Source organism: Globicephala melas, chromosome 17 (genome assembly GCF_963455315.2).
Source record: "Globicephala melas chromosome 17, mGloMel1.2, whole genome shotgun sequence".
Lineage (NCBI taxonomy): Eukaryota > Metazoa > Chordata > Mammalia > Artiodactyla > Delphinidae > Globicephala > Globicephala melas.
This window is the reverse complement of record NC_083330.1, coordinates 9,850,880-9,867,998: the sequence shown is the minus strand read 5'-3', so window position 1 is coordinate 9,867,998 and position 17,119 is coordinate 9,850,880. Positions and strand designations below refer to the sequence as shown.

At 41.1% G+C, this 17,119-nt stretch overlaps 1 long non-coding RNA gene across 3 annotated transcripts in view; it reads left to right on the top strand.

Annotated features, from left to right (window-relative positions):
* The window catches only part of LOC132593708 (uncharacterized), a 395,759-nt gene extending 379,502 nt beyond the window's left edge, over positions 1 to 16,257 (top strand). For all 3 annotated transcript variants that reach the window (XR_009559490.1, XR_009559491.1, XR_009559492.1), the window contains one exon: positions 15,943 to 16,257. This is a non-coding gene — a long non-coding RNA (uncharacterized lncRNA). The remainder of the gene's footprint in view (positions 1 to 15,942) is intronic.
* The last annotated feature ends 862 nt before the right edge of the window (positions 16,258 to 17,119 follow it).

Here is a 17,119-nt window from a genome sequence, read left to right as displayed (position 1 = left end):
CCTGGTGTGGGTTCTCCCCTACCCATCCCTGCACCCTGAGGGCTATTTAATATCTCCCTTGATGCCCCTTCCCAACAGTCTTTGCTGCCCTCCAACCCTGGTGGGCATCTGTGTGCATGGAGAGCTGGGGTGAGATGTATGGCTTCCCGTGTCTTAGGATGGGGCATGGTGGCAGCTGTCCCAGTCTGATGCTGGGAGCCCCAAGGCCCGTTCACAGGTGACTACCAAACCTCACATGCACACCTGAAGACGTACCAAGTATGCCCTGGTACAAAAGCTGAAGGGAAGCTGGAAGCTGTCTTGATGCCTTGGATACAATTGTGAACGCTGGCAAAGACCACAAGAAGTCAGCCTGGCACCCTAGTGGGATCCTGGAGAAAGACCTGCCTAGCACCAAGCTGCTCTGCTTCCTGCAGAAATGGGACGCCCTGTGGCGCTATGTGCAGAAACAGGAGGCCAAGAACAGGCAGGTGGCAGAGCTACAGCTGCGGGGCCAGGCCTGGCAGGCTCTACGCAGAGAACAGAATGAGCCAGTGGCTGTGCTGAGGGGGCTTGGCGAGGAGGGGACAGCTGGGCCCAGGAGCAGAGACAGTCAAGGTCGAGGGCTCGTGGCCCAGCATGCTGGGCCTGGGCAAGCTGCTCTCAGAACAGCCAAAATGGTGCCAGGCCAAAAGCAGTGATGGAATTTGCTGGAGGCCAAGGCCTGAATGGTCCTCACTGCCACCGTGTCTTTGGGGCTCCCTTGGGGTCACACACACACTACCTTCGGATTCCTCCCTGTTTTCTTCCAACCTGAGGATTCTTGGCCTGTCGCCACTTGGGGAATCAGGCACCATGCTTTCTCTTTACTGGGTTGCGGTCAACACCAGCACTGTCCCTCCACCCCCAACATACACAAACACACACACACACACACCAGGTTCCTGAGCCCTTCCTCCCTAGGACTGACTTGGGGCATCTGTTTTCAATCCCCACCCATTGCCCCTTTGCAGGCCAGTCTAAGGGCCCTCACCATGTTTTCTGCACATCCATAAATAAACTTCCTCTTCTAAACTGTTTTAAAAAAAAAATCCCTTGGAGTGGCCTGTCCATTGTGGACTGTGACAGTGAGCCTGTGAGAAGAGAAGTAGCCCAGGAGGTGGAGTAGCCCATTGCCTGAGGGAGCACAACATCAAACAGCAAATAAAATACACCAGGACAAATCAAGAGAGAGAGTGGAAGAAAAGAATTGTCTGTATTATACCTTGAATGACATTTTTTTCCGCTTTTTGAATAAGCAGCTCCACAGTTTTATTTCTCACTTGCACTCACAAATTATGGAACCATCCCTGCCTAGCTCCTACTGTGCAAGACACACAATAGGTAGTCAATGCATTCCTTCAGTGGTTGGTGAATGTAATTTTCATGAAAGAGACTGCCATTGTCAATGTGGACAATTTCATTTATCAAATAGCGAGAAATTACTTTATATTTCTGCATCAAGGAGAATGTGTCCTTTTAAGTACAAGGTGAGGAGAGTAACAGTAGCTAGTGTCACATTTTTGGCTGATTTGAAAACTTGATAGAGTTCTTGTTCTTGTCCTGTATTAGCCATTAAAAAGGCCAAGATCCAGGACCATATTATGCCTAAATTCAACACCTTTTACTCTTGCTTCATTGCAAGAATATTAAGGAACCCAACTTATGGAGCTCAAATCATTTTTTCTTCAAATAATTCCAGTTTTCTGTCTCATTCTAAATTTGACTTTTGTATAAGACTTGGAAAGAAATTTTGCAAATTTCTACCAGAAGAGCCATCTTTAAAAAATAAAAATCTGGAGACTTCCACTTTGGGGAAGATGAAATGTGCACAATTTTCTCTATTCCTTCCACTAAGTGCAATGAACATTATACAATGGACATTACGTATAAAACGAACGTAAGAAGTATCTGAAAGATGGAGAAATAACAGAAGACCAGGCAGTGTCTTCGGGACCTGAGGAATGACACAGGGGCAAGTTCTCTGGATTTCCTTCTTGCCTCAGACTAGAAACTGAAGAAGCTGACAACCCAGAAATCTAACAGGTAGAGACACACAAAAAAGTTTCAAGAAAAACCTGCTTTCTCTACCCAAAGAACCAGGAAAGGGACAGCCAACCAAGAAAGAAACCTTTTAGACAGTAACACTCTACTGTAGCCAAATCCTACAGAAAGAAAAGAGAAAGTGAATCCACCCCCATCCATGACAACTAAGGCTAAGTGGGGATCCTAGACTTCCATGCTCATGAGACTATACGGAGGTGCTCCAAACTTCTGCCTGGATAGTATCAGAAAAGACCAAATAGGGAGCTGGGACTTTGGTCTATCTGGTAATGATACCCCACTTCCCCTCCCATGTCACTGAAGACAAGAGGGGAATCCCGAAGTTTCACTCCACCCAGCATGAATGAGATGGCCATCCCTCTCAACACTGGGGTGGTATCAGAAGAAGCCCCAATGGAGATTCAACACCTTCACCACCACGAAGCAGTAATAAGCTATCAGTGGAAACCATGTGGGGAGCTGGAAATCCCACTCATGTCCAACAGTAATGAGCTCCCTACCTAGAAGGTCTACAGAGGTCACGTGGCAGTAATGAGGTGGCACCCTCTTCCCCTGCCAGAAGAGGATCATAGAAGACCAGCTAAAACAAAAAGTTTAAATAAGATCCAGAGTCTCATTTCATGATACACAAAGGTCCAATTTTCAATAGAAATTTATTTGCCAAAGTAAGAACCAGGAAGATCTCAAAGTGCACGAGAAGAGGCAATGAACGGATGCCAGCACTGAGATGCCAGACATCGTAGAAAGAGCTCATCATGATTTTAGAGCAGCTGTGATAAAAATGTTTCAGTGAAGAATGAAGAACTTGCTCGAAACAAATGAAAAAATAGACTCAGCAAAGGTATAGAAAACTTCAGTGAAGAAGTAGACGGCATTAAAAAAACACAAATAGATATTTTAGAGCTGAAGAACATAATAACACCAAAATAAAAAGACCAGTGGATGAGCCAGGAACAGAATGTAGAGGACAGAGGAAAGAATCAATGAAATGGAAGATAGAAGAGTACAAATTACTCAGTCTAAGAAAACAGAGTAGAAAAAAATAATAAACAGAGCCCCAGAAATTTAGGGATTATAACAAGAGGCAAACATTCATACCATCAGAGCCTCATAAGGAGAGAAGAATCAGACTGGGACAAAAAGCACTCAAAGAAATAATGGCTGAAAAATCCCAAATTTGGTAAGAGATATAAACCTACAGATCCGAGAAACTGAAGAAAACTTAGATGGGATAAACCCAAATATATTCATGGCAAGACATATCATGCTTGTGCTTCTGAGAACTAAAAGCAAGGGAAAAACAGTAAAAACAGCTAGAGAAAAAAGAGCACCTTACAAATAGGGGGGAAAAGAGTTTGAATGAAACTCTTTCATTACTCATTCAGAAACCATGGAGACCAGAATATAATGGTATAGTATATTTCAAGTGCTAAAAAAAATAATTATAAAATTAAAACTCAAGCTAAAATCATATGCTGAGTGAAAAAACCTTTAGCAATAAATGAGAAATCAAGACATTCTCAGATGAAGGGAAACTGAGAGAATTTATTGCCAGCAGATCTACCTAAAAGACTGCTTAAGGAAGTTCTCTAAACAGAAAGGAAATGATTAAAGAAGGAAATCTGGAAATTCAGGAAAGAAGTAAGAACATGATAAGCAAAAACATGGGTCAGCTCAATTTGGTTTCCTTCTTCCTTGAGATTTTAAAATTATGTTTGATGGTTGAAGAAAAATTGTCATATTACTTGATGTGGTTCTAAATGTATGTACAGGAAATATAAATACAATTATATCATAAACTGAGCAGGATAAAAGGAGGTAAAGTTTCTATAGTTCACTTGAACTGGTAAAATGATGACATCAGTAGACTATAAGTTATGTAAATATAACTTAAAACCTAGAAAAAATATATATATATTATTGTAGTTAAATAGTGAGTCTTGAAATCAGACTGATTCCACCCACTTTCTTTGATTCCTGTGGTTTACTTGTATATTTCTCTCTCTCTAATATATATATATATATCCCAATCTCCCAATTTATTTCTCCCCCCCTTTCCCCCTAGGTAACCGTAAGTTAGTTTTCCACATCTGTGACTCTATTTCTGTTTTGTAAATAAGTTCATTTGTTCTGCATCTTGATTGTGTTGATGTCCATATTCTGGTTGCGATATTGCGCTATAGTTTTGCACAATGTTATCATTGGGGGAAATGGGGTAACTGTTCTCTCTGTATTATTTCTTATAACTGCTTGTGAATCTTCAATTATCTCTACATAAAATGTCTAACTTAAAAAACTAAAAATATTAAATCTTAGATTTATCAACATCTAAGAAGGGATAGATTGGGAGTTTGTGACTGACATGTACACACTACTATGTTTAAAATAGATAACCAACAAGGACCTACTGTATAGCACAGGGAACTCTGCTCAATACTCTGTAATAAGCTAAATGGGAAAAGAATTCGAAAAAGAATAGAAACATGTATATGTATAACAGAATCACTTTGCTGTACATCTGAAACTAACACAACATTGTTAATCAACCATACTGCAATATAAAATAAAAATTAAAAAGAAAAGAAGGAAGGAAGGAAGGAAGAATGATAGCCACTGCACTAAATAGTTTATGCTTTTCAACAATTAGGTTCATTAATACCTCAAGAATTTTGAAAGGTAAAACCTTACACCTACGTTTGGTATAGGTTCTTTCTGTCTTCCAGTGCTTCTAACATAGTGAAGTGAAAAATGGAGTAATGTGATCAGAAAATACTTGATCTAAAAATAGTCATTTAGTATTTCCCCACAAAACAATGAAATAAAAATAGCCTTGGTTCAGTCAAAGTCACTGCAAAATTGCCACAAATTGAAAGGTAGTGAAAATCAGTGATAAGCAAACCTAGGAAGAGGAATTTTTTGGACAATACACTATGGCCATGAAAGCTTTACTGCACATTTTTAAAGACCCTAGTTCACATGCTTATCTACTTCCCAAAGACCTTTGCATTCCAGTATTTTAATATATGTCTTGGGTGTTTATTAATAGGCACTTTGGAAAATCATTCAGGCCACTGGCTTCCTTCGTTTTAGTGACGGGAAACAGTAATTTACTAAATAGCAACTCATTAATGTGAAAGAGTTAATGGAAATACTATGTTCTGCATTTTGATAATCTACTTCAATAAGTATAAGCACATAATGATGATTATTTAGTAATATAAGCAGCCATAGTAAATCTAAATGAAGCCGTTATTTACAAAGTTGGGGCCAGTAATATTTTCCCACGTATTGTCAAGATGAAAATGATTTTTTTAAAAAATCTTTTTATTCTAGATTGTTGGTCATTTAGAATTAAGAAGAAAAGAAAATCATTTCTGAGGAAGTCCAGAGAAAAGAACTTGGACTAAGGATGATTGTAGCCGTTGTTTACCCTTGAAATTGTTCTGGGTATCAAGCTATGTATATTCCCTCTCCTTTGACTTCACTCACAAGGCAAAGCATTCCCGGCATCACAATGGTAGTGAGTCTCCTCTGCTTTTGCTGCATAATAGTTTCCCAGTGAGAAGGGATATGAAACGTGGCAGGGGTGAAGGAGACATACTACAAGACCGTTTCTTTCTTTTCATTTCCTGGAGCCAATCTGAATGAAGACTCAGAGAGGAACGGGAGAAGTGGAGCTGCCAAAATCAGACAATGGGAGAAAGAAAGTGAGGAGATGAGAACGGGCACCAAAAGTGTCCTGGGATGAACATGAGAAGAAGCTGGGATTTGTCATTTTCACTGTTATCATTTTCTGTTGTATTTTAAATCTGAGAGCTTTTATGGAGGAAGTATACACACTTTTCATATAATGGCTTTGAGGAAATTTATCTTTAGTTTAATGCACCTGTTCCTCATTGGACTTTTTCATCCATTTATTCCTTAACGCTGAAAAGATTCATAGGCAAAACAAAACGAAACAAAACTCTCTATAAATGCAATAGCGAATTCTAATTATTTTTCAAGTTTATTCAGTTATTATAGCCATGGGATAGCTATATATTTGTATCCATCTTTTTGTCAAATACATAGTCTTTAATTCAATATTCACTAACCTGCCTAATTTACCAGTTTTTCTTTTGAGCTTTCTGGACTCCTTTTTTGTACTTTTGGGGCCTGAAATTTGCTTCTGACAAGAGTGTTCCTTAATCTAGTAGAAGTTAACCATTGGTCCATAACCATGGATCAGCCATGGAGTGATTTGTCCTTGATGCTGGGGTCTCAAACCCCATCACAGTCATTTCTGCCTTATATATAGTCTTAGAATCTCATTGAATTTCCTCTGATGCTCTGTAGACTGCCCTCAACCACTTGCTCCAAACATGCCAGTCCCAGCCCAGTGATTATTAGCCAGCAGTATTACTGAGTGTGAGACTAACCCCTAAAAAGTGACTCTATTTAAGTTCTTTGATGATGCTTTACAGAGGCTGGATGTCCAGAGCCTGTGCCCCACTGACACCTAGGTCTGAAGGAAACTGGTAGAGGTACTCTGAAAGGAAAAGACAAGAAATGTATTTGTTTCCCCCAAAGAGTCCTTGGAGAAGACAGGAAGGTCTGGTGGGGATTTACAGCACCGCAAAATCTGGTTTTTGCCTCTCTTTCAAAGAGGGCCTGGGACAGGCATTCTCTAGACCCGTTCCTCTTCCTTTTGCACCCTGCTCTCTGTGCCACGAGGTTGAACCACATGGGCTGCACCAACTGACTCCACACAGACAAATAGCTGGGTTCAGCCAATGGGGAAACTTGGCAAGGGACAAAGAGAGAAAAATGAGGTTAGGGCAGATGTCCCCAACCTCTTTGGCACCAGGAACCGGTTTCGTGGAAGACAATTTTTCCATGGACCGGAGGGTAGGGGGAGATTAGGGGATGGTTCAGGCAGTAATGTGAGCGGTAGGGAGCAATGGGGAGCGGCCGACGAAGCTTTGCTCACTTGCCTGCCACTCACCTCCGGCTGTACAGCCCCGTTCCTCACAGAGGTTGGGACCTGTTAGGAACCCTGGGTTAGGGCACCTATTCCCCTGGCTCCCTCCTTAAGAGGTTGCCTCAGGCTGATGGTGTCCCTTGACGGAATGTCAATTCTCCTCTCCAGGACTCTTTTCGTACATACCTAACTATTCTTCTGTGTTTCAAGAATTCTTTTCATTCGTGATTCCTCTGGACTAGGTGTAAGAAGAGCCGACTGCTGTTAGTCCCAGTTTCTTCAACCAGGATTCCCTCCTCCCTTTGGTGTCCCTACACTCTGCACACACCGAGTGAATAGTCTTTTGGGAAAAAAATCTACAAACAATAAATGCTGGAGAGGGTGTGGAGAAAAGGGAACCCTCTTGCACTGTTGGTGGGAAAGTAAATTGATACAGCCACTATGGAGAACAGTTAGGAGGTTCCTTAAAAAGCTAAAAATGGAACTACCATACGACCCATCAATCCCACTACTGGGCATATACCCTGAGAAAACCATAATTCAAAAAGAGTCATGTACCACAATGTTCACTGCAGCTCTATTTACAATAGCCAGGACATGGAAGCAAGCTAAGTGTCCATCGACAGATGAATGGATAAAGAAGATGTGGCACATATATACAATGGAATATTACTCAGCCATAAAAAGAAACGAAATTGAGTTATTTGTAGTAAGGTGGATGGACCTAGAGTCTGTCATACAGAGTGAAGTAAGTCAGAAAGAGAAAAACAAATACCATATGCTAACACATATATATGGAATCTAAAAAAACAAAAAATGGTTCTGATGAACCTAGGGACAGGACAGGAATAAAGATGCAGATGTAGAGAATGGACTTGAGGACACAGGGAGGGGGAAGGGTAACCTGGGACAAAGTGAGAGAGTGGCACGGACATATACACACTACCAAATGTAAAATAGATAGCTAGTGGGAAGCAGCAGCATAGCACAGGGAGTTCAGCTTGGTGCTTTGTGACCACCTAGAGGGGTGGGATAGGGAGGGTGGGAGGGAGACACAAGAGGGAGGAGATAGGGGGATATATGTATATGTATAGCTGATTCACTTTTCTATATAGCAGAAACTAACACACAATTGTAAAGAAATTATACTCCAATAAAGAGTTAAAAAAATAATAAATTTTTAAAAGTTTTAAAAAAAGAAAAAAGAAAGAAAGTGGTGGGGCATGATTTGCACCAAACCATTCTTGGGCACTGCATAAACACCCCATAGGTGAGCGCCTCCAGAAATGCATGAGGATTTCAGTTTTACTGTTCCTGCAAAAGTACTGGGTCTGATCATTTACATTTTTTGCTAATTTAATCTATAAAGAGTTACCTCGTTTTAATTTGCATTTTGTTGATTAATGATGAATATTTATTTCCGTATGTTATCCCTAGCTATTTGTCCTCAGAAGAGATTGTCTTTTTGCGGTCTTTGACTATTTATCTATTGAGGTCTTTGGGTACTTTTCCTATTTTATGAGGTCTTTATGTAATAAAGTGTTCTTAGTTACATGCATTTCAGTTTTTATTCTATTTTCAGACACAAAAATTCATATATTTGTTCTTTGTAATTTGATTTAGAAAAGGTTGTTTTATTATTAAAGACGTGGTCATTGAAATATGTTTATTAAATACATAGAAGGAAGGGAAATAAAGCTCCTTTAGAATCACGCCCGTCAGAGATGACCGTTGTTCCCAATCTGAGCTGCTTTCCTTCAGACAGCTCTGTATGTCTTCTCACTGTTTCTTTTCAATTCATTTCTTCAAAGGTATGCCCGATATTGCTACCGACCCAGGTTCTTGGACTCTTTAATCAATAGAAATTGTTAAGAGTCCAGACGAGAAATTCAGGCAAGACTTTATTAGGACGAGGGAGTGAAAACAATAACAGGTTTCCTTGCTCGCTCCCTGGGGGGAGGGGAGCTGGTCCTTTAAATGGGGTGAGGGTAGGAGTGGACCTGTGGGTTGGGCTGGAACGGTGGCTTAGGTGGTCTGCCCATCCCCTTGGTGGTACCATGTGCAGTACCCTGCTTTTGCTCCCGACACCTCGGATGTGGCAGCTGGGTTTTGGGCCTTTTTTTTTGGAGTATAATTGCTTTACAGTGTTGTGTCAGTTTCTGCTGCACGATGAAATGAATCAGCTCTATGTATGCATATATCCCCTCCCTCTTGGACCTCCCTCCCACACTCCCCACCCCCCCATCCCACCCATCTAGGTCGTCACAGAGCACTGAGCTGAGCTTCCTGTGCTTTATAGCTGCTTCCCACTAGCTGTCTGTTTTACACATGGTCGTGTAGCTATGTCCATCCTCATCTCCCAATTCGTCCCACCCTCCCCTTCCCCCGCTGTGTCCACATGTCTGTTCTGTACGTCTGCGTCTCAATTCCTGCCCTGCAAATAGGTTCATCTAGAAAAACGGTACAGGTGTTTTTGTATCTTGTTCATAATTTACCCCAACTGCACGTGCACGCAGTTATTTTTAGTCCCTTATAGTTTCATAGTTTCTTTGTATCTGTTGCTAGAGGAGACGTTTGTCCAGGTGCAGACCCTGCAGCAAAGGGTCCCCGGTTGCAGGTCCCAGCTTGTCTCAACTTTCTAACACGATGGGAAAATGTGTTTACTAGTTTGAAGAATCATAACAACATACATTTATGTAGCATTTTATGTAGTTTACAAAGTGCTTTTGGACTTAAAAAAATACTCATTTGACCTCATATCATTGTTATATTTGATACCATTTCCCCATTTTATAGAGATATTGAGATAAATTCACAAGGTTTTATACAAAAATGTAAGTGAAAGATGCAGAAATGTAGCCCAGCTTCCTGAGAAAAAATATATTCTTGAGAATGATATCCTATGGTAATATGTAATATAAATGATGGGTGGGGGGCTCTGAGTCCTCATTCCATTGATGCAAACGGCGTCACAGAGTGTCGGCAAGTGGCGTAGTTAAGCACTTACTAATAGGAATTAAAATCCAGGGAAGCAGCGCTCACAAAGGTTGATTATTTGTTACCAACTATACATACTGGGTCACAAATCTTAGGGTTCACAGAGTCCAACTTGTTAAATGAAATTTGCTGTTTTTATGTTATATGTACATAAAATTTTCCACTGTAAGTTTATTTATTGACTGATTTTATGATAATTTTGGTCTCGTGAGACCATTTGATCTCATAATAATAAGGGGAAATGTGAAAGAAAAGGTCAGGAAGGAAGAATATTGCATGGACAGGAATGAGACTCCATCTTCATACACTTGACCTTGACAGGAGCCTGCCTGCTTACAGTAGGGCACCTGCACAATTGCACCTTAGCCCCCTTACCACAGAAAGCAAGCTAGCCTCTTCCTAGAGAAGAAGACACCCTCTGGGTTCTCAAATTAATCATTGTTGGGAAGTGCAATTTTTTTTTTTTTTTTTTTTTTTTTTTTTTGCGGTACGCGGGCCTCTCACTGTTGTGGCCTCTCCCGTTGCGGAGCACAGGCTCCGGACGCGCAGGCTCAGCGGCCATGGCTCACGGGCCCAGCCGCTCCGCGGCATGTGGGATCCTCCCGGACCGGGGCACGAACCCGTGTCCCCTGCATCAGCAGGCGGACTCTCAACCACTGCGCCACCAGGGAAGCCCTGAGAAATGCAATCTTAACCTACAGCCTCCTTTTCTCTGCACCATTCTTCCTATTTTGCTCTAGTATTTTAAACCTGGTTGTTGGTAAGTTGCTCTTGTCTCTACTACAGAACCATGTGTCTTAAGCACACCCAATGTGAGGAGGAAAGTGAGTCTTTGCTTAATAAATAATACAATGGGGAACAATGTTTCATACGGTTTGAACAGCAAAGACTAAATCCCTAACTTCTCACTTCCATTTTTTCACAAAAAGATCATGGCGTGCTCTGGGGAAGGAATTCTAAATTAGCCATTCTACATTATCTTCCAACAACATGGTTGATACAGGGCTTGCCCAGGAGAACATCGAGACGTGAAAGGCATAGTGTGACCTATCCAACAGAAATCAAAGAGACAGCCTCCTTCTGATACCGCTATGGTTTCCTGCACATCCCACGGCAGTCTTAATGCCTCTAAATCTCTCTTTCTTCAAATTGTAATACCATCCTAGTGGGTCATTTATTGGAGTAATTACCCCATCTCTTCCTACTGTGATATTATAGGAAAATACTTAGCTTTCCAATAGTCGCATTTTCTATGCTGTATCATATCATAATATGAGTTACTACTCCCTTTTGGCTAGTGTTTTTATTTAAGAAGCAAAATTTCTACTTTAAAAAGAATTAGAGAGGATCATTTAAAACAGAAAGACTAAAACATTCTGTGTCAAACGCCACACCAAACACAATATAAAATAGAGAGCCGAAGCCTTTGATCCATTTATGGCTGTTAGCCCTGCTGGCTATCCACAAAACGTGCATACTTGATGTCTTCTATTGAATTGCGATACGTGGTTTCATATGACAGCAGAGGGAAATGACTTGGAAAATACAAGAAAAGTATAGAACTTTAGAACAACAGCTTAAAGCGTTTAATGAACTATAAACAGCTTCCACTGTTTAAATGTCTATGAGCAGTGCAATGACAAAGAACAGCAAGGAAGGAATAGAAGACTGTGCAGCTTATAATTAGTGCTATTAGGAGTACTAAAGTGAATCTAGAAAGCAGCTAGTAAAAGTGAGCTGCTCACCAAACCTTATACCAAATTGCATACGCGAGGGTGTGTCTACACTAGCCCTTTAAAAGGAAACACATTAAAGCACATTTATATCTGCCTGGTGTCAGCATGTAGGCAACAAAAATGCATTACACCCAAAGAACGCTTTCTATTATGTGCAATAACATCTATATTATACATCACAGTGATGGGCATTATTGTGGTGTCATTGCCGTAGCTTTCAACATTAACACTATGGGAAATGGACTCTTTCTGAGTACCTTAAGCTAAAAAAAAGTGCTTGGTGGAAAACATAATGTTCATCAGTGAATTTGTGTCACTCCTAAATGAATTGTATTTGTCAATAATGCATACATGTGCCTAATGTAGGTATGTCTAAGATGTATCCCATTTACTTTTATACTCGGGAGATTTTGAGTAACTTCATTTATCACAAATGAGTTGTGTTAGGTTCTAGAGGGCTACTTGGTGTTGTTAATTACAGTGTGACTTGGAGTCTAAGATGAGCCCTGTGTGAAAAGGAACAGACAGGCTGTGCCAGAAACACGTCATCCTCCTTAGAGTGCCCATAACTCATAGTGTCCATAATAAAACAGAACAAAACAAATGAACAGAAACCACTGCACCGTCCTTGTTCAGACCCAGTTATCTTAACTGCCTTGAAATTACTTCTTCACCAAAGTCTGTTAAAGCACAGGGTGTCTGCAAATGGCAGTGACAAAATTCAAATGTGGGTAAGTTTAAATATAGTTAAGTTTTTTTCCTACTTTACCAAAAGCTGTCTTTATTAAAATGAACAAATCATTAGAGCACTATCCCAAACGTAACGAACGCAGGCTGTAACTCGCTCAGCTTGCCCACTGTCAACTAGGCAAATGCCAGCAAGTGTACCATTCACTATCCTCATGACTGCATGTCAGCAGGAGCCCCTTTGTACTTGTAACAGTTGTTTTAGCAGAAGACAGACTTTGCAGATTTCAGGGCTTTTAGTGAACTGGTGTTTTCAGTAAACTTTTTCTGAGCAGCAAGGAACAAGAATTTTTTTTCAGAAATCTTAGAATTGGATATAAACATTGGCAGTAGACACAATCAATAAATATACAGTTTCTCAAATGAAAATGATTTCCCCAATACAAATTCCTTTCCTACAGACATTCAAACACCGTGACCCGAGATCGAGTCTCCATCCTATAATCTCATGACATTACAGCTGGCCAAAAAGAGGATTGTCAGGTCGTGTGCAAAAGGAGGTGATGTGAGAGGCAAGAAAGCAAAGTAAATCACTGTTAACTTATACTGAAGGAGAACTTCAAGGAAAAGGAAGCCGCTGCCTGGAGCTCTTGAATAGTGACCATTTATTTTGATATCAAAGATCTTTGATTGATCCAGTTGAGTTCCCTAACTCCTTTGTTTTTTGAAAGAGGGGGCTGGAGAGTCTATGAACATTGGCCTGAATCTTGTTCTATTACTAACAAGCTGTGTGGATTTGCACGTTGATTCAACCTCTCTGAATCTCAGTCTCCTCTTTTATATAATGCAGATTATGTTACTCAGGTCAGAGGTTTTCATTAGATTGATTAGAATACCTACCTACCTACATATATAATACATAGAGTATCAATAAATTATAGTTCATCTCCTCATCCATGGTTCCTAAGGCTAATTATTCCTAAAGATAATAATGCTTTTTTTTACTGTCTTTATTGACCTTAGTGACAAAATCAGAAATTTTCTACTCTTCTTCCAGGAAAAGAAAATTCTATTAAGAGAACATGAGGACGGGAACTTGACTCAGCTAGAGGGAGGAGTGCAGGGAGAGGGGAGACAGCACAGTAGGAGAGCTGTATCTTCTGCTGGTTTTTCTGTGTTGGATTTTGGAACAAGTACAGATGCCCGTGTGTGAAAGAATCTATAGCGCTGGGTACTGTTGTAAAAGTATCCATAGCTCTCTAACAACTCTGGAATTGACTGGGTTGTGAGTAGAACTTGGATTCTATTATTCTGTAGGCTTCAAAAGCAGCTCAGTGCCATCTTCACCTCATCCCCTTTGGCTATCAGTCCCTTGGTTTACTAACAGTACCATTTCCCAACTTCTACTGTCCTAGCTCCTATGTTCTCTCTTGGAAGTGAATTCTCCTGGGTCTCTCATATAAACTATCATTCAAGCTAGGACACTTTTGAGAGTGAATGGGGATGCTATTAATAATTACTCCAATACCAAACACATAAGTCAGAAGTACACCCAGCAAACTGATAGAGGCCATGGGTCCTGATAGATGAGCTAGATTATCTTTCAGCACTGTTTGTGAGCCACAGGAAGAATTCAAAAGGGTATAAAGCAAAGTTTAATCCTGGTACAGTTTAACAAATATGACAGAGTAAAAATTGTATACTGAAATATGATATAGTCTAATCTATAGGCATATGTAGTTGGATAGCAAAGAGTCTAGGTCCATCAGAGAAGGTAGGAAGTAATCCTTGAGTCAACTCTTGAGGGAAGAGTGGCCATGAATCGGCAGAGAGATAGTTTTTTGATGAGTGAACTTCAATGAAGGATGAGAGAAATAAATTTGTGTTAGTCTTCACTCAGGTTCTCTTACGAAAATTTCTAAATTTTTACCAAATTTCTCAAGATGTTGTCTTTGCCCCCTTCCCAATGTAAAGGACTAGCTCTTATTTTAGAAAGAAAAAAGCAGGCCATAAGAAGGAAAATTTTCTTCTCCCTAACTATGTAGATATACTGTGATCTATACTTAGACTTATCTTCTCCTCCATCTCCTAGAAAGATCTGCCTCTCCTTTCGTTCATGACTTCTCCTTGGTCAAATCCATCCCCTCCCATCTCTTCCATATTCGCTATAGCTGTATCATTTCTTTCCCCTCCCCCCTCTTTTTTTAGCCTCTCCTTCTTTACTGGATCCTTCTGAGCTCTTCTCTGTTATCTATAAACATGCCTAAGTATCCCTCTTCTTATATATAAATAAAAGAATCCCTCCATTGCCCATGGATTTTCTCTCAATGTGTGATTCTCTTCATTTCATTGTGATGCTCTTTAAAGAATATTCTTCTGTAGATCTCTGTATTTCCTCCACATGTTACCCCAGGAACAGCCCAGCCCCATTATTCACCATACCGTAAACACTGCTCTGGAAAAAAAGTCTCTAATGCACACCAATTAGACAAATGCAAAAGCCACTCTTCCCCTGTCCTCGATGACTGGGTGGTCCAAAACCCCTCTGACCACCTCCCTCTTCACGCATCTCCATTGTTTCTCAGCTACTCATTCTCTCTCCGTTGCTTCTCTTCAGCCTTCTTCACTCATTCCCATGTCTGCTTAGGTCTAAAGGCCCTCTAGTGTCTTGTCTTTACGTGCTGTCCATCTCACTCTACACACTTTCTCAGAACAAGTTCATGTCCTCCCTGACATTCAGCTACCACTCCTGTCCCGGTAAGTCCCAAACAAGCATCTACAGCCTCCATCTCTCTTGAGCGCAAGACCTTTATTGTAAGTGTCTCCTGACTCCACCTCATGTCCAGAGGCACTTGAGAAGCAGAATGCCACTTCCTCCTGAATCCCTCTCTCAGGAGACGGCATCCGTTTCACTAAGACAGCTTAGCTGGATCTAGGGAATCATTTTTAATATTTTTTCCTTCATCGTCTCAAGCCATGAACACATCCTGCAGCTTCTATGCTTCTAACATCTTGAGTATCTGCCAACTTTCAACCCTCAGCCCCTAGTCCACACCAGTGGTTAGCTTTTAGTTTAAAATCCCATCATTTTTGGTCTGGATTCTTGACCTAAATGCTGTGACCGTCAAGTCACCTTTGGATCCATTTACCACATACCTTCAGAGATCTCCTTAGGATCGTCCTGCTTAAGGATCTTGCTTATAAAAAAAAGGATTAGTCTAAAATCCCTGCTAAATTAGTTTCCTGAGGCTGTGTGACAAATTACTACAAATTTAGTGACTTAAACCAGCAGACATTTATTCTCTCAGTGTTGTCAAGTCTGAAAGTCAAGTGTCAGCAAGGCCCTGCTTTCTCCAGTGGCTCTAGGGCAGAATCGTCCCTTGCCTCCTCCAGTTTTGGTGGCTCCAAATGCTTGCTTTGTGTCTGCATCACTCTAATCTCTGTCCCTAAGTTTACACAACCTTCTCTTCTATCTCTCAGATTTTCTGTGTGGGGCTTTCCTGTTGGTCCAGTGGTTAAGAATCCGCCTGCCAACGCAGGGGACACGGATCCCTGGTCCTGGAAGATCCCACATGCAGCGGAGCAACTAAGCCTGTGCGCCAAAACTACTGAACCTGTGCGCCACAACTACTGAGCCTGCGCTCTAGAGCCTGTGAGCCACAACTACTGAAGCCCATGCACCTAGAGCCTGTGCTCCGCAACAAGAGAAGCCACCGCAATGAGAAGCCCACGCACTGCAACGAAGAGTAGCCCCTGCTCACCGCAACTAGAGAAAGCCCGCCCGCAGCATCGAAGACCTGCTGCAGCCAAAAATAAAAAAATAAATAAAAATATCCTGTGTGTCTTTTTTAAGGACACTTGTCCTGGGATTGAGAGCCCATCTGGAAAATCCAGGATGATCTGTTCATGCCAACCTCCTTAGTTATATCTGCAAAGGTCCTTTGTCCAAATAGTCAGATGTTCTAGGAACTAGGATATGGATAGAACTTCGGGTGGGGTGCCATTTAACCCACTATACCAGCCTATAAGAAAAAATTCAAACTCCTTTATGTAGCATCAAAAGCCCTTTTATCTAAATCTGGACTCCACTGAATCCCTTGGATATTATGCTCAGCCGTGCTAAACTGCTTGCCATCTCCTGAATGCCTCTTCCTATTCACCCCTCAGGGCCTTTGCCCACTGCTTTATCTGCTGAGCATCGTCTGCCCTATTTCCCTGCCTATGAAACGCAATGCATCTTCAAGTTCAGGCATTACTTCCGTTATGAAATGGTCCTGAGCCCACCTCACTCTCCATTATTACCGAGCTCTCCTTCTGTTGTGACATTATTGTAATCACATGTACTTTTATTACATTAACATATTGAAGCTCATTTCTAATAGTGTCTTCTCCCTCCCATCCTCTATCCCCCTTTTTCATACTCGCTAGGCTATTTCTTAAAAGAAATTTACATCTCATAGGATTTACTTGTCCAGAGTCTGATATGGCACCTGGCATATGGTGGGCTTTTAGTAAAAGATTGATGAATAACATTGGTGACTGAGTACCTGGTATAAACTAGTCTTCATGCAGGGAATTTACACATGAGATAATATTTTTTGTATTCCTCACAAGAAGACGGTAAGGCGAGTATTATTAGGCCCACTTTAAAAAAGAA